This window comes from Talpa occidentalis, unplaced genomic scaffold (genome assembly GCF_014898055.3).
Source record: "Talpa occidentalis isolate TD23 unplaced genomic scaffold, MPIMG_talOcc4v2.1 talOcc4.7, whole genome shotgun sequence".
Taxonomy (NCBI): Eukaryota; Metazoa; Chordata; class Mammalia; order Eulipotyphla; family Talpidae; genus Talpa; species Talpa occidentalis.
The window spans coordinates 6691311-6715530 of record NW_023605083.1 but is presented as its reverse complement, the minus strand read 5'-3'; the positions used below and the strand labels follow the sequence as shown (position 1 = coordinate 6715530).

General features: G+C 46.1%; 1 protein-coding gene across 3 annotated transcripts in view; it reads left to right on the top strand.

Moving 5' to 3' along the window:
- MVB12B (multivesicular body subunit 12B) overlaps nt 1–24220 on the top strand; it is a 376259-nt gene that overhangs the window by 71862 nt on the left and 280177 nt on the right. For all 3 annotated transcript variants that reach the window (XM_054689327.1, XM_054689326.1, XM_037493016.2), the window contains one exon: nt 6706–6866. The gene's annotated coding sequence lies outside the window, so the exon portion shown is untranslated. The remainder of the gene's footprint in view (nt 1–6705; nt 6867–24220) is intronic.

The window sequence follows — 24220 nt, the reverse complement described above, 5'->3', positions numbered from 1 at the left end:
AGACTCCCAAAGGTGCTAATTTATTTCTCCAAGTATAAATGGAGTATAAATGGACTCTTCCCCACAAAGACACTGCACATGTCGTTTCATACGTTATTTGTTAACTTCATCAAACAAAATACAATTCTCTGGCGCTAATGTCAATCTCCACAGCTCATTGGGTTTTTTAAAATAGTGGAAACACAGCCCTCATCTCCCAGCCACAATGAGGAAGGCAGCGCTCCAGCCAGCGAGAAGGACCCTTTGCGTCTCACCCCAGAAAGAGCCATAAAACACGCTCAGCACCAAAGCACGCGCCCATTTGACAAAGACAATTTGATTTGTCCGCGGCTTCTAAAATATTCATCCCACTTTGATGGACTATCGTTTTATAAATATAGATTATCATTAACCGACACCAGCGGTGCACTGCTGGTCAACCCAGCGCCACACCACTGGTTCGGGATGAAGACGTCCAATAAAAAAAATCATTATCTCTGTCTGCGAACCCTGATCTGTATCGTTTGCCTCATTTGCAGTGCAGGGGTCAGTAACTCACGCTAACTGCCTCTGTTTGTGCATTTCACAGCCTGGCCACCCCTGCTGGGGAGATTGGCAGGATGCTTCCCGAGTTTGGACCTGGGAAAGGAGGTGAAGTGATTGAGGGGAGGTGCGGGGGAGGGCCCAAGGGCTCTGGGGGGATCTGTTGAGTGGCCTGGGGTGGCGTGTTACTGGACAGGCAGTGGGGTGGGGTGGGCACAGATATGAGTGGGGGAGCATGTCAGACCCAGCTCCATGACTTACTGGCTGGGCTCTTTGAGACTCTCAGAGGCTCAGTTTTCTCACTGATAAAATGGGACTCATAATCATACCTATCGCCTATGAGACTGAATCCAGACAAGTGACCTAGCACTTCAGCAGATGGTAAACGTTAGTTACGATGTCAGTGATGGTGGTGGTGGTGTTTTGCATTAGCCTTGAATTCTTTAACACATTGCTTGGGCCTCCCTGAGTCCCAGGTGCTTCAGTAATACCAACCCTGGTGGTTGTAAAGAACCCCGCCCCCCCAAGAACTGATGTGCCCAAAGAGCTCAGCACTCTGTAGGTACACTAAGTATCACAAGGGCCACTTTGTTTAAGCTCGATGGAGGCCAAAACAGAGAAACCAGTCAGGGGCTTGTCCCAGTGAGCTCTGACCCCAGTGTCCTTGCTCCTCGAGGATGCATGATGCCGAGTGTGAGGTTGGTGTGGTGATGGCTCCAGGTGTCATGGTGACGTGAATTCAGATCTGTTCTGTAAAGGCCTCTGTTCCAGCAAGTCCGCCCACCCCTCCTGCGCATTCTGGCTCTTGGTGGCGGGACCTGAGAAAGAGATGGGGGTGAGGCAGGTGAGTTTATTAGACATATTCCTTGGTGCTGATGTGCCAGGGAATGAAATTCAAGGTGGAATTGAAGATTTGCCTGGCCTTGGAAACAAAACCTTGTCTGCAGCATTTCCTCTTACATAGAGCTGTTGGAAAGAAATATACAACCAGGTATGGAGGAAAAAAGCAATTGCAGAGAAATCTCCAATAGAAGGTGGCCTGAGGGAGAAGAGAAATAGCAGGGCAAGTGTGGAGTTGAGAGCAGAGAGAAAATCTCTCTTCATCCTGAACAGGAGTGAAATGAAGAAGGGGGAAATAAACTCTTGACGTCAAGCTCCAGGCAGGACCATGGAAGAGGCAGGTGCCTGGAGCCTTCCAGAGGGTCCCCAGCGTTGAATCCCCAGCTACACCTGCAAGTTGGCAGGCCAACTGTGTGCTAAAGCCTCCTCCTGGTGGGAAGGCAGCCTGGGGCGCTCAGCCCCAAAGTTTATTTAAGTGAAAAAACCCTCCTGGAGACGAGAAGGAGTGTTACACTACTGTCAAGTTTTAGACGTCGCCATCAAGCAAAAAAAATTACATCCCATCCTGACGAGCGACTAATCAAGGCATGGCAAACGGTCCTGCAATAAATTACTCCGGCGCGAAATAAACCACACAAACAGACCGATGATAATAAATGTAAATTATTTCTCTGAAGAAATTTTCTTGGTATATGAGTAATACGAACCATCAGGAAGGCGTCTTCCTTAACATTAATTACAGAAAATGACAAGTGAGCTGATGACTGGGAAGGCTCATTATCTGAGAACATATTCACAACTTTGCAATTTGCGCGAGATGTACTCCGGCTAAATTAATCTCCCTTCTTTGCATGAGCCTCTTCTAATTTTCATGTTATTAACAGGTTTGCAGTATCAGTCAGTGCTTGTCACTCTAATCAGGTTTCAGCATGTTCGCAAAAGCGAAGCGTCATTTATAAGGATAAGCCCTCATAATGGTGCTTGCTTTCATGTGGAGAATTCTACAAGGCTGCTTTTAATAAGGTACTTTAATCATCTCCTTTGCTCAACTTTTGGCCCCACTGTTCCTTTATGAAGAGTCATTAAAAGACTTTGAAGTTCATCAAGGAGGAAAAATTCATGACATTGTTCGTGTGAGGTTGGGGGTGGCTCAGAGGGGAAGCCTGGGAGGAGTCAGAGTGGAGAGGGTCCTGTTGACCTGGAGCCTAGTTGTGGGTGGCTAGGGGCAGCCTGTGCCCATTGTCTCCACCGTTCAACACCCTGTCGGGTTATTGCTTAACCAAGACCCCCCCTGGTCGGGTTCACAGGGCAAATTCAGGGTGCATGTTGAGAGGCTCTGGGGCTTGCCTGGTCAGAGGAGGGAACCAGCCTCTTCAGCACCATGGACAGCTCCCGACAAGCATCTAGAAACAGGCTGGGAGTCTTGGGAGGGTTTTAAGTCTGTTTCTCGATGGTCTGCTCTTGCTTTGGAAATTACTGACTCTTTGGGGACAGACTGGTTTCTATGAATCAGAGATTCATCTTCTCTTTTTCATGGGTTTTTAGTTCATAGAAGAAGCTAGGTTGTCTATCCCAATGGGAATATCTGTAGGGTGCTTTCAACCTTAGTGGGCTTATAGACCAGATTAACTGTGTGTGTGTGTGTGTGTGTGTGTGTACCTCCTTTTGTTGCCTCATGGGGACAGGGCTCATCCTGGAATTAAGGCTCAGGTACATCCCTTTTTCCCTGCTAAATTCCCCCAACACTCCAGAGTTGAAAATTTCCTACACATGTTCCCATCAACAGAGATGCTTGAGCATTAGTTTGCTTCCAGTCATCCTTGGTGGCCTCTGACAAGCCTCAGAAGCGCCTGTTGTCATATAGAACACTTCTTGCGGGGATGGCTCATGTATTAGACCTAGAGGCAAGACAAGAGCTGGTCCTACCATAGCCATTTACTCATTGTGTGACCTTGGACAAGTCACACTTCTCCTCTGGGCACCTTCCATATGAGTCCTTAAGATTTCCTCCTCCACGGACCTCCTTGATGACAATCCTGATGTTACTGACTCTTTGGGGACAGACTGATTTCTACTGATATTTACTGAAGCTCCACCCTCCCACCCCCGACTTCTCCCCAGTGAATGGTAGAGATGGTGGCCCTGTGTTCCAAGTGGGCAACATGCTCAGAGTTCCTGGGAATAGGCTTTCTGTTCCCATCAATGTGCTTCCCTTTCTATTTGTGTGGGATGAACATGGGGTGGTAACAATGTGGCATGGTCTCCATCCTGGCTGTGCTAATAGCTGCAGAATCTGGTGCTCTGAGACCTGCCCACTGAGAGGTATGGGGGTGGGACCCTACCAGCCAGAGTCTTCCCTCTGTGAATCTGGAACTGCACCAGGGAAGTTTGGACAGTGCTGGCGGTTTACTGGATTTACAACGTGGACCCTCAGTAGGGCAACTGTCTTCTCTCCTGTGACCTGGAAAAAGTAGAAAGTCTGGTATTCAGAAGAGGGGAGGGGGCCTCCCCGGTGGTGCAGCGGTTGAGCGCTGGGTTGCGAAGCTGCCCACAGCCTCTGCGGCGCCGGTTCAATCCCCGGCTGCTCCCCAGTCACCGGAGGAGGGTCCCACATGGCGCGCAGACCTCTCCTGCCGCCCGCTGCTCCCCTCAGCAGTGTACTTCGGTCCTTCTGCCTGCTCTGCTCCCCGCTCTGGCTCTGGTGAATTCTCTCACCCTCCCGCGCTTCTGACTGTACCCCGGTGCTTGTATAAATAAATAAATAAATAAATAAATAAATAAATAAATAAATAAATCTTTAAAAAAAAAAAAAAGAAGGGGGAAGGAAGAAGCAGAGACAGGAGGCAGGGAAAGCCCACTTCCTGGTTCTAGTTTCTTCTAGAAACCCTTGGGTTCTATGAGATGTCCCTGAATCCTAAAGCTTTGTTTCCTTTTCCTACCTAAGCTCACCTAGATGTATTTCTGTTACTTTCAATGAAAAACACTCAATCCGCACAACTTCCTTGGGTATGGGAGGAAGTTGCCTGAGCTTAACCCCATAGCCAGCACTAAGCAGGGCGGAGTTGGTGACCTGACCGGGGAGGGCTGATAGCTGTCTGGTCCCTTAAATTGGAATGAGGACAACCCCCCCACCACCTGATTTGAGAGATTGAACCCTCAGTATATAGGGGCTTTCGCTGGAAGAGATGAAGATGGTCTTTAGGGACAGGGAGGAGACAGAGCAGGTCTTTGGGGACAGGGAGAAGCCGGAAGGACCTTTCAGCAATAGATGGGTTTAGTTTAGGGCCAAAAAGTTAATCTGCAGAAACTTGCTTTTCAGGCCCTTTGGTTCCTGCGTTTATTTCTCAGTCATGTTTCCAGTTTTCTTCAGAGATGCCAGCCTGGTTCACTTCTGCTTGGGGACTGGGAAAGAGGGGTGGGACTTCACAGGACCATAATATAAAGAGGGGACATCCCCAGTGATGGTGGTAATGTGCCTAGAGAGGATGCCAAAATATAGGGGCCCTTTGGCTTAGTGCTCCTCCCAACCAGGTGAGTCTTATTGATTCACCCACATCCATGCCCGGGAGGGCTCTGTGCTGTAATGAATCCCCTCCCCCAACTCACCCAGCCGACTTGGGGCCATTAGGGTTCATTCAAACAAGCAGAAGAATGAGGTGTCTGGATTCAACTTAGTAAGTAATGATGGGTCACCTCCAAGGTCAGGCGGCAAAATTACATCTCAGTGTAATAAATCCATTTGCACTTTCTCCAGAGGTGGCAGCTGCGCCTTCAGATGGGTGACCACTGTGGAGAGAGCGAGCCTGGGAGCAGCACGGGCCCGCTGTGCAGCTCGAGTCCCTTGGGCTGGGCTGGGGCAGTGTGAGATCTGCGGGTGGAGGACAGCAGCCTGGGGCCCACGGAGGGGTGAGGTGCCACCCCTTCCAACCCACACCCCAGACCTGATTAGGGCTTACAGGGACTGCGAGCACCAAAAAGGGTGAAGGGGGAGGATACATGTACGATTCAAAACAGAAGCAGTACTCAACTCTAAGACGAGGGTCAGAAGTCTGATTTTTTTCCATGGAAGAAAAGTCGTTAAATTTACTTTTATTAAAAATGATTTCCTTTTGCCTCTTTATTGTAAAGTGAAGTATTCACCTTGAGTGGACTACTGACCTGAACTTACCCTGTCCTTGAAGTGACCCAGTGCTTGTCACCCACCCTGAGACCTGCCTGGCACATGGAGGTGGGTGGGCCGGAATGTGCTGTGCATGTTCCTGTGCAGTGTAGACTGGGAAGCCGCTGGGGTGGCCAGAGCCTGCGGAGCCTGTGGGGGCCTGGTGGGCTCTCCTGCGTGGCTCTCTTTCTCTACTCTCTGGGCACTTGGGAAGGGCTGGCAGGCCTGGAGTTGGAGTGCAGCCAGGCAGCTGCTGCTGGATGATCAAGATTGATACTCAGAAGCATGATCTTGTGCAGTAGATAAGCAGGCAGCAGTCCACGATGTCGAGGCTCTCTCCAGGCCCCCACGATGTGGGGACCCCTGCCCTGTCCAGGCCAGGTTTCAGGGACGCAGATCCTCAGGGGAGGTCTAGGAAAACCTGACAGACAGGGGACTGGCAGGCAAGCAGGGATGACTCACTGCTCTCCTCCCCACCCCGAGGAGCCTTTCACCAGCTCTCTGACCCCTGCTCAGCAGGTCACATGCATGGAATTGCCGTGAAGGCTCCATTCCTGGAGCTCCACAGCCGTGGAGGGCGGCCACCAGGATAGACTGGCAGTGCGGGTTCCTGTGCAGTGGACCCCGTGGGGAGTAGGGGGGTCTTTTCAGAATGACATTTGCCCACACCCAGAGTGCCTTCCAGACCTTGGGAAGCGCCATCCTAGAGCTGAGACTCCTGGACCTCAGCATCTCAGACAGCACGTGGTCACCCCCATTGTCCAGTGGTGCCAGGAGGCCTAGGCGGACAGTGACTTGCCCAAGGCTGTGCATGGAGAGGCAGTCTTGCTTGCTGTACTGGGTTTTGGTCTCTCTGTTCTGAGGGCTTCTCCTCCTTTGGCCTTATTTTCCAAATGGTACAAATGCCTTCCCTTTGAGGTTACATTTATTTAAATCTTATGAATCGTTAGGTGTCACTTGGGTGCAGATACAGGGATCAAGCCAGAGGTGGTAGCCAGCCTCCCAGGAGGGCCCAAGCTCTCTCTCTCTCCTCTCCCCCATCCCCCAGTATTTGCTCCCCATGTTGGACCAGGCTGTCTGACCAATAGGTTATGGTAGAAATGATGGTATGTCACTTCCGAGATTAACTTGTAAGACTGTGGCTTCCATCTTAGTTGATTGCTCTCCTTCATCATCTATCCTAGGAGACATCAGTTGTCACGGAACAGGGACAGAAAAGCCCGCAGCTGAGGAGCTGGGAGCTGCAACCACAGGAGGGAGCCTCAGTAGAGCCTCCAGCTGACAGCTTGATCCTGAGCCACGACCACCCAGCAGAGCCACACCTGGGTTCCTGACCCTCAGCATGGTAAGATGACACACATTTATCGTTCTACGCCATTACAGTTTGGAGTCTTTTGTTACACAGTAGTAGATAACCCATATACCTTTAAAAAATAAATAAAATGAGACAGAAGTGTTGGATCAACCTCAGATTCCCCAGAGTGATAAGACATTGGGGGAGGAAAGGCAAGAACTGAAACGGTTGAGAAGCGTGGTAAGGGAAGTGCAGGTTTACCCAGTTCTGGTCAAGAAGGTCATAGTCAGACCTCGCATCCCATCTGGGTTTGGGTCAGGACACCTAGAAATGATGAGGCCTCACCGCCTATTGGCAAGAGAGATGAGGAAAGGAACATTCTGGTCAGTGTGGAAGAAGTATCCATCTGGGTGGTCAGGGAAGGGGTCCAGAGACTCTCCAGCCGCCTGTGGGGTCTGTGTAACCACCGCCTTGCTGTGTTTCTCCTGGCCTGAGGAGGTGGCTGTCGCTGTCCTCGCTCTAGATGGCACTGAGGCCCGGAAGCTTGAGCGCTCTCTTACAGGCACTGGGGGATCCTAAAGGAGTATGGAGTTGGGTTCGGGAACAATGACTCCGCTCATCGGGTAGAGGATGGACTAGAGGGAAGTGGCAGAGAAGCACGGTGGGGGTTGGGTGGGATGGAGCCCTGCTGATGGACCTGTCCAGCCAGGGGTCACCTGGCAGCCCACTGCAGGACATCAGGTCAGACACAGACCACTGTCCACACATGCTCCCGGCTCCACCTGGAGAGAAATGTCAGGCAAAGTTCTAACAGGCAGAGCTCAGTGGTGGTGCGGGGGCGACCCGAGATGATCCTGAGTGTCCCACTGCTGGGGGCCCCATGGCTGGGGGCCCAATGTGGTAGGTAGGGAATGGACTAGACACCCGATGACCCTTCTGACTCCAGAGCACAAGAGGGAGAAAGACACGAGTCCTTAGCTTCTGAGCGCACGGGACTTGAGGAGCGAAGGAGCAAGGTCATGCCCACCTGTGTGAGATACAAGGCGCCTTTTCAGATCCGCTTCCTTCCACATTCTTCGGGATCCCAGTCCCTGGGCATGTCATGGGAAATGGGGAGTGAGGGAAGGAAGAGCAGATCAGAGATCTGGTCAGTTGTTGCTCATGCAGGAGCGCCGTGCTGCAGTCCACGCCTGGGCACAGGGTGGGCAGGCCCTCGAGGAGACAGTGGGGTTTCTATAGACCCCATGGGGAGAGGTGTCCCCAGAGCTCCCGCTGCTTCTCCCCCTGCCCCTTGGGGCAAGCACCACGTCTCTAAGATGGGCCTGCAGTGGTGGGAGGGCTCCCCTGCGCAAGGGTCCTCTCCCTAGGGGCCCCAGCAGGCCCCCCTGTGTTCCCGGGAGCCGGGGAGATGCTGTCGGCAGGGCAGGGCAGGGCCCCCTTGCTGAGGAAGCCCTGACAGCCGCCATCCTCCTTTTCCACGGCGAAGTTCACCTGCAGCAACGTCAGTGCACTTTTCAGGCTGACAGAAATCCCACCGATAATTGGGAAGAGCGGAAAATGAAAACATTAAAATTTGCCGTGTCATATGTTCACTTCCGCTGATTGCCTGATCCCCTCCGTCCACTGACAGATGCTGTATTATTAACACTTGATTAAAAATCACTTCGGGTTTGAACCAGCCCGTCGAGAAGGGAGCGTCTTGACAAGATGTGTGGTTTCTGATTGACAATTAGTAATATTCGGTGTGTCACAACACAGAGAGTGTGACTTATTGGTGCCCGTGTAATGCAACACATTTCATCTGAGCTCCTCAAATTGGTACATAGGAATAAGAAAGAAAAGCTGGAGTCTCATTCAGCCGACTTTGATTACCAACAAAGGAGAGATTGTACATACCTGTGCCGGCGTGCCCTACCTGGGTTCCTATCAATCAGCCAGACGGCTGAGATCCCCTCGCCTCTTTGCGAACGGGGAGCCTCGACAGAGTTGGATCTCATTATGCAAACCTCAACTTCTCTATCAGCAGCCAAATCCTTTCTGTCTGGAAATATGAAAGCTCTTTGCTCTGACGCTGCCTGCGCGCCTCCAAATTACCAGCCTGCTCCTCTTAAAACAAAAGGCTTCTCATTTTTTAAAAATAAAACGATCTTATCTTGATTGACGTGCTACATCCTTTTCCTTCAGCTATTTTTCTAAGTTGGTGTCAGCGGGAGTTGGATTCAGGGGCCATTTTTTTTTTTTTTTTTTTTGTCTCAGTTCTAATTCAATTCCTTTTAAGTGCTTTTAAAGAACAGTGCAATTCACGTGCTTTCCTTTTTTGGGTCTGACCTGGATATCATTTTTAGTTTCCTTCTCCGCAAAGATTATCCAGGCAAAGAATGGTCGTTTGCATTAGTGAAAGGTGATAAATTTAACGCGATTAATCTCGGCAAACTTTGGGAGACATGGTCTCAGGTGTGAGCTAAATGTTTTGCAAAACCGGGTGCCTTGTAATAGAGAAGCTGGCAGCAGTATGGGGGGCGTGATACCTGCCACCCCAAGGGAGCTGGCTGCCCAGACTAACCACCACCCTCACTCTTCTCTCGTCTTTTGGCTGTCTGCTCCCCCCTGTTGCCCAGACTCCCTCAAACCGATGAGGACAGAGACCATGTCTCTCTTGCTCACAGCAGTGTCCCCAGTGCTGGCACACTACACACTTTCTGGTGTGTAGCAAGCTCTTGATCAATATCTGCAGAATGAAGGAAGGAAAAAGGAATGAATGAATGAATGAGTGAATGAATGCATTGGTGATGGGGGTGGTGGGTTAGTCTGGAGCTCAGACAGGTCTGGCTCCTACCGAAGGAATGTTCTCCGGGGTGGGGGCGGGGAGGAGAGCAGCAGTCAGTTCTTGGGCTGTTGAGAGGCTGCCATTGGTTTCCTTACTCTTGTCCCCCTGACATGAAGGCCTTGGCTCCCCCACTTGTGGTGTCCTATTCCCCTGAGAAAAGCTTCCAAGGGTCTGATTTTCTGAGGGGAAGAAAAGCGGCTTTTCTGCAGGGGTGAGAATGGGGTGAATCTGGCCAGGCCCTGCTGGGAGGGGGGAGCAAAAGAGATGTAGCAACTGACTAACAAGGGGGATGGGCCTCCTTCTGCTCCAGGGACCCTTGGCTGATTCAGCCTTTGCTTGGTCCAGGATGAAATTCTTTGTTCATTCATTTACTCGTTCATTCAGTCAATCAGTAAACGCTTACTGAATCCCTGACAGCTCTGCAAATTGGCTGGTGGGCACTGGGCTCTCCACTGGCCCCTCAGCCCTCAGGCCACAACACAACCATGTGTTTTATGGCTGAGCTTATGGGGCCTACTCTTGAGCCAGCCTTGAAGGACTCATCCTAGTCTGTGTCAGTCACCGAAGTCAGCATACACCAACTAAGCCCTTGGCTGTGCCTCAACCCAATCTTGGCTTGCTGTGGTTCCCCCATCCCCCAAAGAGGAATCAGACTGGGGCACCTGCTGTGGCCTATAAGGACAAAGGATTCCAGTCTTATGTTAGGGTGAAGAAGGATCTGACTTTCCATTGCTCTGGGCTGCTTTGGGGTGCGGGGGTCATGTCAGAGTCATATCTGTGTTCCTGCTCCCAGGACAAGGCTCTGGGAAGCAGGTGGTGCGTGGTTTAGACACTGGCTCCAGGGAATGCCAAGGTCAAATTGATGCTTCAATATTCATTAATGGAGGCCCTTGGACAAGTGCCTGGACCTCCCCAAATGTAGGTTTTCTCCATCTGAAAAATGGAGAGACTGATGGGAACTACAAAAGCAATTCTAAGATGGGGGCCCTTAGCCCTCACATGCTATGTCCCCCTTTGGCAGTCTGGGGAAGCCTGTGGGTCCCTTTAGCACAACAGTTTTAAATGCATAAAATTAAATACACAGGATTGCAAAGAAAAGCAATTTATTAAAACACAAGTATTAAAATATAGAAATTTGTGATACAGCAATACATGTGCTTCTTTCTTAACACATTATGTAGAAAGATCTGGAGGCAGGTCTGATAACAGTGATGGTTTCAAGGTGGTGATAAGTGTAAAGGGTATTCTGAGAAATCTGCAGCAACTGTAATGTGATATGAAAACATATGTGATTTCTACCAGTGACAAAGTCAGGGGTATTGCTAATACTACAGTCAAACTGGGAGGAATACTAACTTTCAGCGAGAGGGGCATCAGTTTCCCTATCCAGATACAAGAAGCCCTGTTTTGAAGGATGAATGGGATGGGGGGAGCAGGAATGGGGATCAGGGAGCAGCAGCAGCAGGAACAGAGGTGAGGAGAGGTGGGAGGGGGAAGCATAGTGAGTGACTTGGGCTGACCTGATCTGAAGTTGAGGGGGGCTTGAGCTCTGGATTCTGAGTGTGAGTTCTTCATCTGGTTGGGGGGAAGCAGTATGCAGAGTGGAAGGAACAAAGGCTGGAGTCCCAGGCTTGTCACTCAATAGCTGTGTGATCTCAGAAAGTCCCTAACCTCTCTGTTCATGATATATACTCTTCAGGGATCTAAAATTTAAGATATTAAATAAAAGCTTTGATCAAGGAGACAGACACATCTGGAGACTTGCTAACTATGGCCTTGTTAATATGGCAGCAGCGTGGTGGGTCCATGGAGAGTCCATCAGGGTTGGGGGAGACCTCAGAGAGTTTCTGGGAGAGCCAGGGAGGGGCTGCTGGACCCAGGGGAAGGATGACGGGAGAGTGTCAGAGCTTGGGGTACAGGCAGGCTGGCCGAGGCCAGGTGAGGCTGCAGTGCAGTGGGCAGCCTGTGACTGGCTCCCCCTGGCCTGTCAGATGCCACTCCTGGCGCCCCCTCTAACGACCACATGACAAATAGCATTCACTGCTCACGTGATTTGGGACCAAAAAGCCAAAGGCCACAACTCAAATGTGTACAAACAAATAATCATTTAGTAAAGTGGCCAGAGACAAGACCTATTTACCCCAATCAATGCTCTCCTGTATTCCGGCCTTAGTCCGCCAGAAACTGTAATGAAAAAAGAGATGCCATTCCCAGAAGCCATGGAAAAATACTTAGGAATAAACTTAATGAGAAATGCGTGTGACCTATATAAAGACAACTACAAAATTTTATTGGTGAAATAAAAGAAGACCAGAATAAATGGAGAAGCACACTACGTTTCTGCATGGGAAGACTGAATATTGTAAAAATGTCAAACCACCTCCATGTTAATTTGCAGATTTAATGCAATACCAAACAATCCTGCAAAAGGAACTTGATGAAATGATTCTAAAATCCACCTGGAAAAAACCTTGGTAAGAATATCAGCAAATACCCTGAAAAAGGAAAGCACTGATATATAACCTCACTGAATGTGAAAACATACAAAGTAACCATAACCAGAAGAGTAAGAATATTGATGGGAAAAAGGAATCGGTTTGCATGGATTAGTCTAGAATGCCTCGAAATAGATGGCATCATATGTAAAAATTAAATATGATAAAGAAACCACCCGAAAACAGTGAGTGGGTGATGAATCATTTCAAGACTGCCATTGAAAAAATTGACTGGCAACTTGAAAAAATAATTTGTAATTTAGAGACACTTTATCCTTTTATATCAAAATAACTCAAGCTACATTTAAAATTAAACTCAGCAAAGAACCAAAAACCTTAAAAATCTAGCAGGAAAATGGCTTGGGGTATTTATTAACGCTTTGGACACCAATTTGAAAGAGACAGCATAATAAATTATATAAAATGTAAGATTAAATTATAATAAAAATTATATATAGATGCAGTGACTAAGTAAAATATTTACCTGGGTGCAGGTTAAGAACTATGAAGGTAATATCTTGAGGGAGATAATTTTCCTTTTTTTTTTTTTTTTAAAGATTTATTTATTTACACAAGCACTGGGTACAGTCAGAAGCGCAGGAGGGTGAGAGAATTCACTAGAGCCAAAGCGGGGAGCAGAACAGGCAGAAGGACCAAAATACACTGCTGAGGGGAGCAGCAGGCGGCAGGAGAGGTCTGCACGCCATGCGGGACCCTCGCCTGGCAGCCGGGGATCGAACCTGTGCTGCAGAGGCTGCGGGCAGCTTCGCAGCCCAGCGTTCAACCGCTGTGCCACCAGGGAGGCCTTTTCCTTTTTTTAAAATAATTTTTTCATAACAAAAAATTGAGTTAACTGTCATAAACTGGTTTTAGTGATTAAACATTATAAAATTTTAAGTTCTGTATTGATGCATAATCCCTTTCCTGTAACTCCTGTTTATAATATAGTTAGAAAACTATTTAAGACAATACAATCTCCTAAATATGATCTGTTTTGATGAGCTGCTGAGAAATATCCTATTTCTGTAAGATTTTTTTTTTAAATGCTCATTATTGCTTTTTTTTTTTTTTAAGATTTATTTATTTATACAAGCGCTGGGTACAGCAGAAGCGTGGGAGGGTGAGAGAATTCACCAGAGCCAGAAGGGGAGTGCAGAGCAGGCAGACTGATGAAGTACACTGCTGAGGGGAGCAGCGGGTGGCAGGAGAGGTCTGCGTGCCATGTGGGACCCTCGCCCGGAGGCCGGGGATCAAACTGGCACTGTAGAGGCCGCGGGCAGCTTCATAACCCAGCTCTCAACTGCTGCGCCAAAGGGGAGGCCCTCTGTAAGATTTTTAATTCCTGCTTTATGTCACTTAGATTTTCCTCAGACTGGAGCCAAGTGCTTTGTCAACTCACCTTAGATTAAAAAAATTTTTTTTGAGGTAAAACTTGTAGAAAAATGCATAGCCTTAAGTCTGCATCTTGATGGAAACCCGTATCACCACCTATAAAGATGCAGGGCATCTCCTGAACATAGACGTTTCTTCTGGCCAGTATCCCATCTCTACTTGTTTTCAGGAACATACAGTCTGTACCCTTTTGTGTCTGGCATCTGTGGTATTACACTATGCCTGTGAGCCTGATCCATAGAGCACTGTGTATTAGTTATTCATTTTTTGTGGCTGTATGCTATTCATCGAGAGTCCAGAGATATGTTCTGTGTTGTTAGGTGATTTTGTCATTGTACGACTGTCATAGAATGTACTTACACTGACCTAGATGGTGTAGCCAACTACACACCTACACTATACACAGGTACCACCCTCGTATATATAGTTTGTTGACTGAAATGTTATATGGTCATGATTGTAGCCCAAGAGTAAAGGGACATGCATTATAATCTTATATCCTCAAAAACTGCAGTGACTTTCCACTTCTCCCTGACAAAGGAAGCAAGAGGAAGGGCCCATGAGCAGGAGAACTTGTGACCCCTTACCTCTGCCCTTTATCTTGGGAGGCCCCCTGTCACATGGCATTGAGTGACCTTCTGCATCCAGGCCTTACCAGACATCTCACGCCTCTCAGGCAAAACTGAGAACTCCAAAATGCCCAGTCTTTCCCCTTGCCACAGGACCTGGTTTGGCCCAGGATCTGGGAGCACGTTTGGTGAACTGAAGGAAGGAAAGATGCAAAGCAGATGGGATCAGGCGAAGCCCTGCCTCCTCAAAAAGCTCCCTGATGGTCAAGGGGAGGAAAGGGAGGCTGATACTGCATGCCACCCTCCTGGGAGTTAGGAATATTCTAGCCCAGCCTGCCCCCAGTGGGTATTACAAGTGCCAGTGGCATCACAATGAGGGCTGTAGCCAGAACCCCCAACTCATCTCCCAGGGCTCTTCATGTCTCCCCACTGGGATTAGTACAAAATCCTGATTCCTTTCTTAGCCAGGGTAATGGGTTACCCTAGAGGTGGTATCATCTCGTACCCTGTTCCAGGCCGCTATGCTCCATGAATGTGGGTGTCTGCCCCCAGTCCCTCTCTGTCTCAGGGCCTTTGCACCCTCTGTTCATACTGCCTGGGAAGTTCTGTCCCCACATCCTAATGTGGAGGGCTCCTCTGTGATATCCAGCGAGAACACCATTCCTCCCCGATCAGAAGACCTACCCTGAGCAGCCTATTGAAAGGAACTTGCTTCCCTGGATTTATTTTCTTGCTCGCTCTTATCATATCACACTCTGAAAATTTCTCCTTCATTCATTTATTTCCTTCTTACTGGGTGTCTATCCAGTGTGAGCTCCACCAGCAAAGGGACTTTTCTCTCCAGCAGCAGAATGGTGTCTGGCATGTGGTGTGTGTTCAACATAAAGGATACAGTGAGGGAGGGGACGGAGGGTGATGGAGGGGTATGTGTTGGTGGCAGGGAGAGGTGATGGAGGTGCCAGTGATGCCGAGGGGGAAGGTGGTGTGGGGGGACCTAGTGTGATCCTAGTCACTCAAATGTCCCCTCTCTATGTCTACCTAGTGCCCTCTGCCTCTCAAGGGCAGCACATTCTGAGAAGAGGTTTGGGGTGTGCTGTTCTCTGGACATCCTTTGAGTATCCTCGTCTCCAGGACACCCCAGAACCCCAGACTCAAAGCCCAGCCCTCCTCCCTGTTTAATATCTGGCTTAAACTTTACATACCCTGTTTAAACACTTCAGCACCTTCTCATTGATTTTGCTTCTCACCAAAAATAAAAATATTTTGGTACTGCAAATAGCAGCAAATATTTGATACCACTTGGCATTTTTCAGTGCATTAATTAGCAATTTGCTGGATAAATATTGCTGTGTAAATCAACAATCACTTCCTAATAATTAAAAGCCAAGTCGGATGTTATCAGACAACCCCCCTCATGCCCCCCCCCAACCCCCGTAGCTCTAGCTCAGGGAAATGTCGCCCTGTGCAGCTGTGGCTGGAAGAGGATGCAGTGGCCCCAGGCAGCCACCCGTGAACACCAGCTTTGGCCTTGGAGGTGGAGGAGGGCGCTGGAGGTGCTGGCAATGGGATGGGGGTAGCAGGTACCTCTCTTCCCCACAACCCCTGGACCTGGCCTTCTCAGTGGCCCACAGATGGTTGGGGCAAATGTGAAAAGTGGGTTTGGCTAAGGTTTTGCGATTAGAAAGGGTGTTAGTCTAGACTAAATAGTGGATGCGTGGCTGAACCCCAGATCAGGGACTCGCTGGCTGTGACCCTGGATGAGGCAGTTAGCCTGTGTGAGTCTCAGCTCCGTGATCTGTGAAATGGGACTAATAAAAGCCCTACCTCCAGGATTGCTTTGGGGAAAAGCGCAAAGGATATGCTAGCCCATAGCGTGTGCCCAGCAGATGCTGGGGTGTGGTGGTTCTTCTGGGTGACCTGCTCCACAGCTCTTCTCTCTGCCCCCATGTCTCTGACCTCCCAGCTCTTTCGCAGGGCTGCCCACCCGAGACATGACAGATGAAATCTTTGCTTAGCCTTCAAAATATTTTCTGTTCTGTGATGCAAATTCCTGATGACCTAGTGTGAACCCTCCCAAGCCCCCATCCTGGCTGGGATGGAAGGTAGGAGGCAGGATGGCCCAGCTGGGGGGCACTGTAGGGCCAGGACTATATGGTCACACACCTGGGGAGCCTGTGGAACTTGGGGTAGACGGGAAGCCAAGTCCCAGGAGACAGCCTGGGCAAAGGAAGAAACCCAGACGGTCAGTGGGTAGATATAATGGCAACTGAGCCTTTGTGTTTCACTGTCTCCTCCTCCCACGCCCTCTGGAATTCCTACAGGGGTGTGAAAATATGGAAAAATACAGGAGACATGTGCCACTAGACAAGGAAGCCCACAAATAGCAAAGGAAACCTCTTGCTAGCCCATGTTCTCATCCCAGCCCCCAGGCAGGGACAAATGCTCTGTGGAAGGGATTGGCTGAGTGTGGGAACATGTGTGCAGACTCAGCCATTCGCAATAGCCAAGGTGAACCAATGCAAATGTTCCTCTTCAGACAAGCTTCCTACCAGAATATTAGTAATCTTTAGGAAGTCTCCAGTTTGTGTTCCCAGTGAGATTCAAAGGGACAGTGTGTATCTGGGAAAAGTGTACTCTGAGAGCCGAAAAGATCGTTTTCAGCTGGAAAGTGTCATCGCTACATTTAAAAAGGATCACTGTGGTGCAGGCAAGAAATAGCAGACGGAAAGCTGCAGAGAATGGAATTGTGGTTTAAAAGATGGATCTCACATTTTTCACATAATTCCAAAAGGGAATAAATGCATGAATGTACTTCGAAGAATGTACTTCGAAAAGATACTTTGAAGAAAGACTTAATAATAGAATAAAATATGCAGTAGTTAAAGGAATAACAAAATAAAGCTTCCCTTTGAACACTAGGTAAAGTTCATAAAAAAGACCTCTAGCCAGGAAAAATGTTTGAATTTTAAGGATTTAATGGGGAAATCCTATACTTATTCAGGCAGGATAGCAACTGTACCAGATACAGATAGATTTAGCAATATATAGAGAGGTCAAATTAACATCAGTTAGAACAATAGAAAAATGTTTCTCTTTCATGTGAGTAGTACAAAAATACGTTATTCAGGGTTTGCTTGGCGTTTCTGCTCCATGAGGTTTCCCAGAGCTCTGAAGTGCTGGAGTACTTTGGTCTTTCAGCATCCATGTGGATTGTTCCAGAATGCCCAGCACACCAGGATCCACAGATGCTGGGGTCCGTTATGGAAAATGGCACAGTATTTACACACACCCTTCTGTGCACAGCCATGCATGGCTTAACGATATGTTCTGAGAAACGTGTCATTGGGTGGTTTTGTTGTATGACCATCGTGGTGTATAATTGCACAAACCTCCATTGTCCAGGTTCCTACACACCAGGCATTTGGGTATAACCCATCAGGGCCACCATCTATATGCAACTGGTCATTGATGCAAACGCAATTGGGCAACACGGGGCTGTACTTTTAATCATCTCTAGGTTATATAAAATACCTAGTGTAATGTAAATGCTATTTAATAGTTGTTACACTGCATTGTTTAGGGAATGACTAGGAAAAAACGCACATGTTCAGTACAGATGCTGCTGTCATAGGCTTACTATATAGTACACGTTTTTGATTCGTGGTTCGTTGAATCTGCAGATGTGAAACCCACAGCTGACTGTGTAGATTCCTATCTTGTTGTTCTGCCATTTTTAGGGTGTTAATGTCATCTGAACAGATCCTTGTTACAAGCAACAGAATGGAGTAAAAGAAAAGCAGGGCCCCTTTAAAAATGACTACCCAGAGACCCTACATTCCCAGCCCTTTGGCCAGAATATAAGTCACATGACTGTCCCTGGCTGCAAGGGTGGCTGGGAAATGTAGTTTTCATTCTGAGAAGTTATGTGGCCACCTAAATATTAGGGTTCTGTCCAGAAGAAACTTCAGAAAATAAAGATAGTAAACTACATACCTGAATCTGTGGGAAATAGATAAAGTAATACTCAGAGACATAATCTTAACTATCAATAATAACCAACAGGGGGAAAGATGAAAACAAAAAAGTAAACATGTGACCTAAGAAGTTAGCAAAAGAATAAGAAAAACCAAAGGAGAGCAGAAGCAAGAGATTTATCAAGATGAAAGAAGAAATTATGAGTCAATAAGCAGAAAATAGAATTAATTGCATGAGGAAACCAATAAAATAGGTAAACCACTAGATAACCTAATTAAGGCAAGACAGTCTAAGTACACAGCTAAGAAGTGATCAAGGAAAAGTAATTGTGCAAAGAGCGGAAAGTAAAGAACACGAAATGTCTCTGCCTTAAAGCACATTTTTATTTTTTTTTTTTTTTTTTTTTTTTTTTAAAGGCATTATTTATTTATTTACTACATGCACTGGGTACAGTCAGAAAGGGTGAGAGAATTTACACTGCTGAGGTCTGCACGCCATGTGGGACCCTCCTTAGCAGTTGCGGGCAGCTTCGCAACCCAGCGCTCTACCGAAGGCCCCACATTTTCTAGATGAATTTTATGATTTTCTTTAAGTTATAAATTACCGAACCCAATTCAGGAAGAGACAGAAAATCCAACTATTTTCTATGGAAGTTGTTAAAGTAGCTGGAGAGTTATCTCCCTCCAAAATATCAGATCCAGAGGGACTCTCAGGAAAATTCTACAAACTTTCTAACAAGCAGATAATTCTAACGTTATTTAGACTTATTTCAAAACTTTAAAAAGGGAGACTTTTTTCTGATTGTTTTAATAAAACAGTCGAATGTTGATATTCAAATGCAAGAAAGATTTCACAAAAAGAACACCATGCTCACTGAAAAAAAAAAAAAAAACAAAACAACAAAAAACAAGGCAAGCACATGAAAAGAAAAATTCATCATGGAATCTATAATTTGTTCTATATACACACACACGCACACACACACTATATATATATATGTATGTATATATGTACACACACACACACACACACATATATACACAAATATAGTCCGTTGTAGTAACAGGGTTTATGAGAAGTTATTTTATCCTCTTCATAGACATCGAAAAGGCACTTGAAAAAATTCCATATTCATTCTTGGTAGAAACACTTGATAGAATAAGGATGGGTGGGATTCTTCCTTAACATGGTTACATACATGTACAGGCACAAAAGTAAATGTCACGTTTAATGAAGCAACACTGGAAGTATCCCCAGTAAAATCAGGAGCAAGAGCATCTGTGCCACACCACTATTAAACATGGAGCTGAAGGTACTAGTCAAGGGAAAGAAACTAAGGGATAAAAATTGGAGATGGAAGTCAAATAACACTACTTGCAGATAATATGTGCACATATCCAGAAGACACTGAGAATCAAATTTAAAACTAACGGTAAATAGCAGGAGAACTAAAGGAGTTGTTGAGGTTAACAGTTTTTGTATATAAAACAACCAGTTAGATAATGGAAGGAAAGATGTCATTGATAATAGCAGAGACATATCCAGGAATAAATTTATCAGGAGGGACCTCCCTGGTGGCGTAGGTGGTTGAGCACCGCACTATGAAGCTGTCCACAGTCTCTGCAGCGTGGGTTTAATCCTGGCCGGCCGGCGAGGGTCCCACATGGCGAAGCAGACCTCTCCTGTCTCGCCTGCTGCTCCCCTCAGCAGTGTATTTCATCAGTCTGCCTGTTCTGTTTCCTGCTCTGTCTCTGGTGAATCTTCTTACCCTCCCACACATCTGGCCTGTACCCCGGTTCTTGTATAAAAATGAATAAATCTTTAATAAATAAATAAATAAATAAATAAATGTATCAGGAAATTGTATCACCTTTGAGAAGAAGCTTAAAACACTCTTGAAGGAACTAAAGATGCCTTGAACTAATGAGAAAACAGACTGTTTTGGGGCAGTAAGAGTCAGCATCAGAGACAGGTAATTTCTCCCCAGATTAATTTATAAATTTAAGGCAACCCTAATTAAAATGTCAATATGCTGCAAAAAAAAAAAAAAGAGAAAAACTAGACACATTGATTTTAAAAATCATATGAAAAACATTTCACTAAGAAGAACTAGAAACAATTGCCAATGGAAGCCCCCACGACTGAACCATGTCTGGCACCTAAAATGACAGGTCAGTGGATGCGAAAACCCAGTCTATATGTGCTGGTTTCTTGGTGTATGTTAAATGGAGAAATGTGCGAAGTTAGACTGACTTAATCACAGCCCTAGTAGGAGACTTCATCAAACCACTTTAGGTATTTTACTTTTCAAGTTGACAGCAAATAAGTCAAAATATGAGCTATCAGATTAATGGAAATTATGGAAATTTATTTTAGGGACTGTAATCTGAGTTTTTGTGACAACAAGAAATGCACATTGCTTTTAATCGCCTGTGAAACAAACAACAAAACAAAACACATGTGACCATTAAACCAGAAAGAAGACCGAACAGGAGAAATTGTGCAGAACACATTTTTCTGACCTCAGTGCAGTAGAACTAGAAATTAATTACACAGAGAATAAGACAAACATCTTCTTGGAAATGAAAAATCGCTTTGCTAAATAATTGTTTTGTGAGATGGGAAACCAGTCTGCAGTTGCAGAATATTTAGAAAATAAGACAATGACAAAACTCCACATTAACTTATGGGATGCGGCTATTCCTGTATTCACAGGATAATTCACAGCTTTAATTGCTTTTATTATTAAGTGAGCAAGAATGGAAATAAATGAACTCAGCACCCAACACAATAAATTGAACAAGAGCAAAGTGAAAACAGAAGAAAAAATTAATAAATAGCTGAAATTAATGAAACAGAAAATTTAAAAAGTGGACACAATTAAAAAACCCAAATACTGCTTCTTTAGAAAGGTCTGCAGAAAAAATAATTTTCTGGTAAGATGAATCAGAAGAAAGCAAAAGAGAAGGTAGTGTAATAGGTAAGAAAGCAGTCAGAACCATAGAGGTGAAGACTATTTTCAAATTATAATAGAATATTACATGACTGGATTTGAAAATGTCAGAACGAATGATTTTCTAGGAAAATATAAAGTAAAATAGAAAATACAAATATACAACCAAGATAGATGTTCAGAATTCATTTAAAATCTCTTGGCCCAATGGATTTCATAGGGTCTTCTTTAGAACCAAAGAGATACTTTCTGAGCCGGTTATTTGAACCAGAATACAAAAGAGAAGGAAAAAGTCTCAGTTCGTGTTATAGATTTGTTAGTTCCTTAGATAGTCTGGATACTAACCAGTGTATAAAGTCCATGCAAATTCTGTTGGGGTTTTGATTAGGATTATATTGACTCTATGCGTTAGGGGGGTACCGAGCACCAGGAGTGAAATTATATACCCCTTTATTTATAGTGTCTTTTTTGAGTCTTTCAACAACCTTTGAGACTTTCTCTATAAAGTTCTAACGTAGCTCCTGTTGGATCCATTCTTAGGTACCTTAGAGGTTTTGTTGCAATAGTGTTTTTTTCCTTAATTAAATTTTTTTCCTTAATTAAAACGCACATGAAAAGATAGGCAGCATCACCAATCATTAGGGAGGCGAGTCAAGCCACAGTGAGATTCCAGCCCACACCCATCAGCAGCAAGAGCAAAACCCCCAGAAAATACTGAGCATTGGCAAGGACGTAAAGACGTGTTGGAACCCTGTCTCCTATGGGGGGAAGATAAAACAGTCCAGCCATATGGAAACAGTTATCCCGCTGTTATCCCACTCTAGGGTATTTGCCCAAAAGAATCAAAAACAAGATCTTGAAGAGGTATCTTTCATAGCAACACTAGTCACCACGGCCAAGAGGTCGGAGCAGCCTAGATGTCCAGTGACTGATGGGGAAACATAAGCAGTGGAATACTAAAAGCAGGGGAATTCCATGTGTAGCTTTTAAGGAAAGTATGGGGGAATTTTTCTTGATGCCCCTGTTTTCAGTTTAAAGTTGCTTTTGTTTATCGCTTGTAAGATAGGTGCTCTGCCCAGAGAAATCCTGCTTGTAGGATTAAAAAGCTTCCGGGGAGGGGGCGGGGAGTTTCATTCCATTCAGGCCTTCATTTCTTTTCTTTTCTTTTTTTTTTTTTTTTTAAGATTTATGTTTATTTATTTATGCATGCAAGAACTGGGGTGTAAGCCAGTGGTGTTGGGGGTGAGAGGATTCACCAGACACAGAGTGGGGAACGGAACGGGAGGATCTACTAAAATTCACTGCTGAGGGGAGCAGCGGGTGAGACAGGAGGTCTGCTGTGCAATGTAGGTCAGCTCCCAGGCTGGGGATCCAACTCATGCCGCAGAGGCTGGCGATAGCTTGATAGTGCTGAGACTTTAACCCCTGTGCCACCAGGGAGGCCCTCAGGTCTTCATTTCTTAGCCACTGTAGAAAAAAGAGGTCAGTTTTTCCAATCCTAAAACTACTAGCCCAAATAAAGGCAAAGAGAAAGCGGCTGAGGGTGGTTTTATTGATGACGATGACTATGAGGTGAAGTTCACTCACTGCTTTTGGAGGATCTATGTCACTTCAAAGAAGAGATAAGATTGAGTTTAGAATTAGTGATGAGCAGAGGTTTGGTCAGCAGATTGCAACTTGTGTGTGAATTTAGGTCATAATTCCAACTCCAAGAGACTCTTGGGCAATGTGGCAACTCTGAAGGATAATTCTGGATCTTTTGATACAGCCAATCATAAGGATGCCTTTTCCCATTACAGTGTTTCTCTAGTGATGTCGATAGACTTGGTGGAGTGCAGTTTATACAAAGGCAAAGGCAACAAACTCAGTGCAGAAAAAGTGAACTCAACATGCCCACTGAATGGTGTCCGGAAGCAAGCTGTCCCACCCATCACTCAGCTACCCATGCCCCGAGGGTACAGGGGATGATTGCCGTTGGGAGGAAGCTGTGATAGCTGCACTCTGTCCACTTGGCATAGTTGGAGTGGCCAACCAAGGGGGTGGCCTGCAGAAAGGAGAGAGAACCCAGCACCCAGCACCCAGCCCCGGGCCAAAGTGCACAGACAGTGCCTGTCACCTCACGCCCCAGTGTATGGCCACAGCTGAGTGAGTGGAGATCAGACTGGAAGTGTTAACTGTGAAGTAGGAAACACCAAGAAGCTCTCTGGCATGTGAAAGAGTTCTAGAGGGCACTGAGCTACAGGCAGCCGACAAAGTGGGGTTCTCAGTGATTATTCTTCATCAGTACGTGCTGTTCTGGTCACACTTGGTGAGTCTTCAAGGGCCCCCAAGCTGCTGCAGCTCCCCAACCTGAGAAGCTGGTCACCTGTGTGTAGAACATCATACTGGATGATGCCAGGTGTCCTCATCTAATGGCTGGTTCTTCACCAGCCAAGGGTACCAGATAACTCAATGAGTTTTGGTGAAAAAAAAAAAAAAGACCTGTCCAGCTGGTGTTATTGACCAGCCACATCCACGAGCCCATCATTAATCCACTGTGGTCAAGCTGAGGGATTCTGCTAACAGGTTTTGAGTGTCTTCTTCACCGTGCCTCAAATCTGGAATACTTATTCTATTGTACCTGTTTTAACACTTTCCTTGTGTTAAAAGGAAAAAGAGGAGGGAAATTTAGACCCATGCCCCAGCATGAATGAATCCTCAGGATCTGAGGCTAGGTAAAGTAAGCCCGTCACAAAAAGGCAAACACTGTGTGAATCCACTTACATAAGGGACCTAAAGTCATAAAATTTCAGAGACGGGAGGTAGAGCAGTGGTTGCAAGGGACTGGAGGGAAGGGAAAATGAGGAGTTGTTACTTAATGGGTACATTTTACCATTAAGTAGAATGTTTGCTGAGGTTTCTGGTATATTCTAATTTATGTCTCCTCTATCCCCTTTTTGTTGAAAATTTTCCCCTTATAAATGGATATTGAACTTTATTAAATGCTATTCTAGATACATTGAAAGGACTTAGGGTTTTTCTCTATTTTGTTAATGTAGTGAATTTCATAGGCACAAATACATTATGTCTAGATCTAACTGCCATTTTTCATGCAATACTAGAATTTCATCTATTAATATTTCAGGATTTTTGTTTTTATGTTCACAAACTAATGTTTTATTTGCCTTTATCATACATGTGGTTGTTATTTTTTT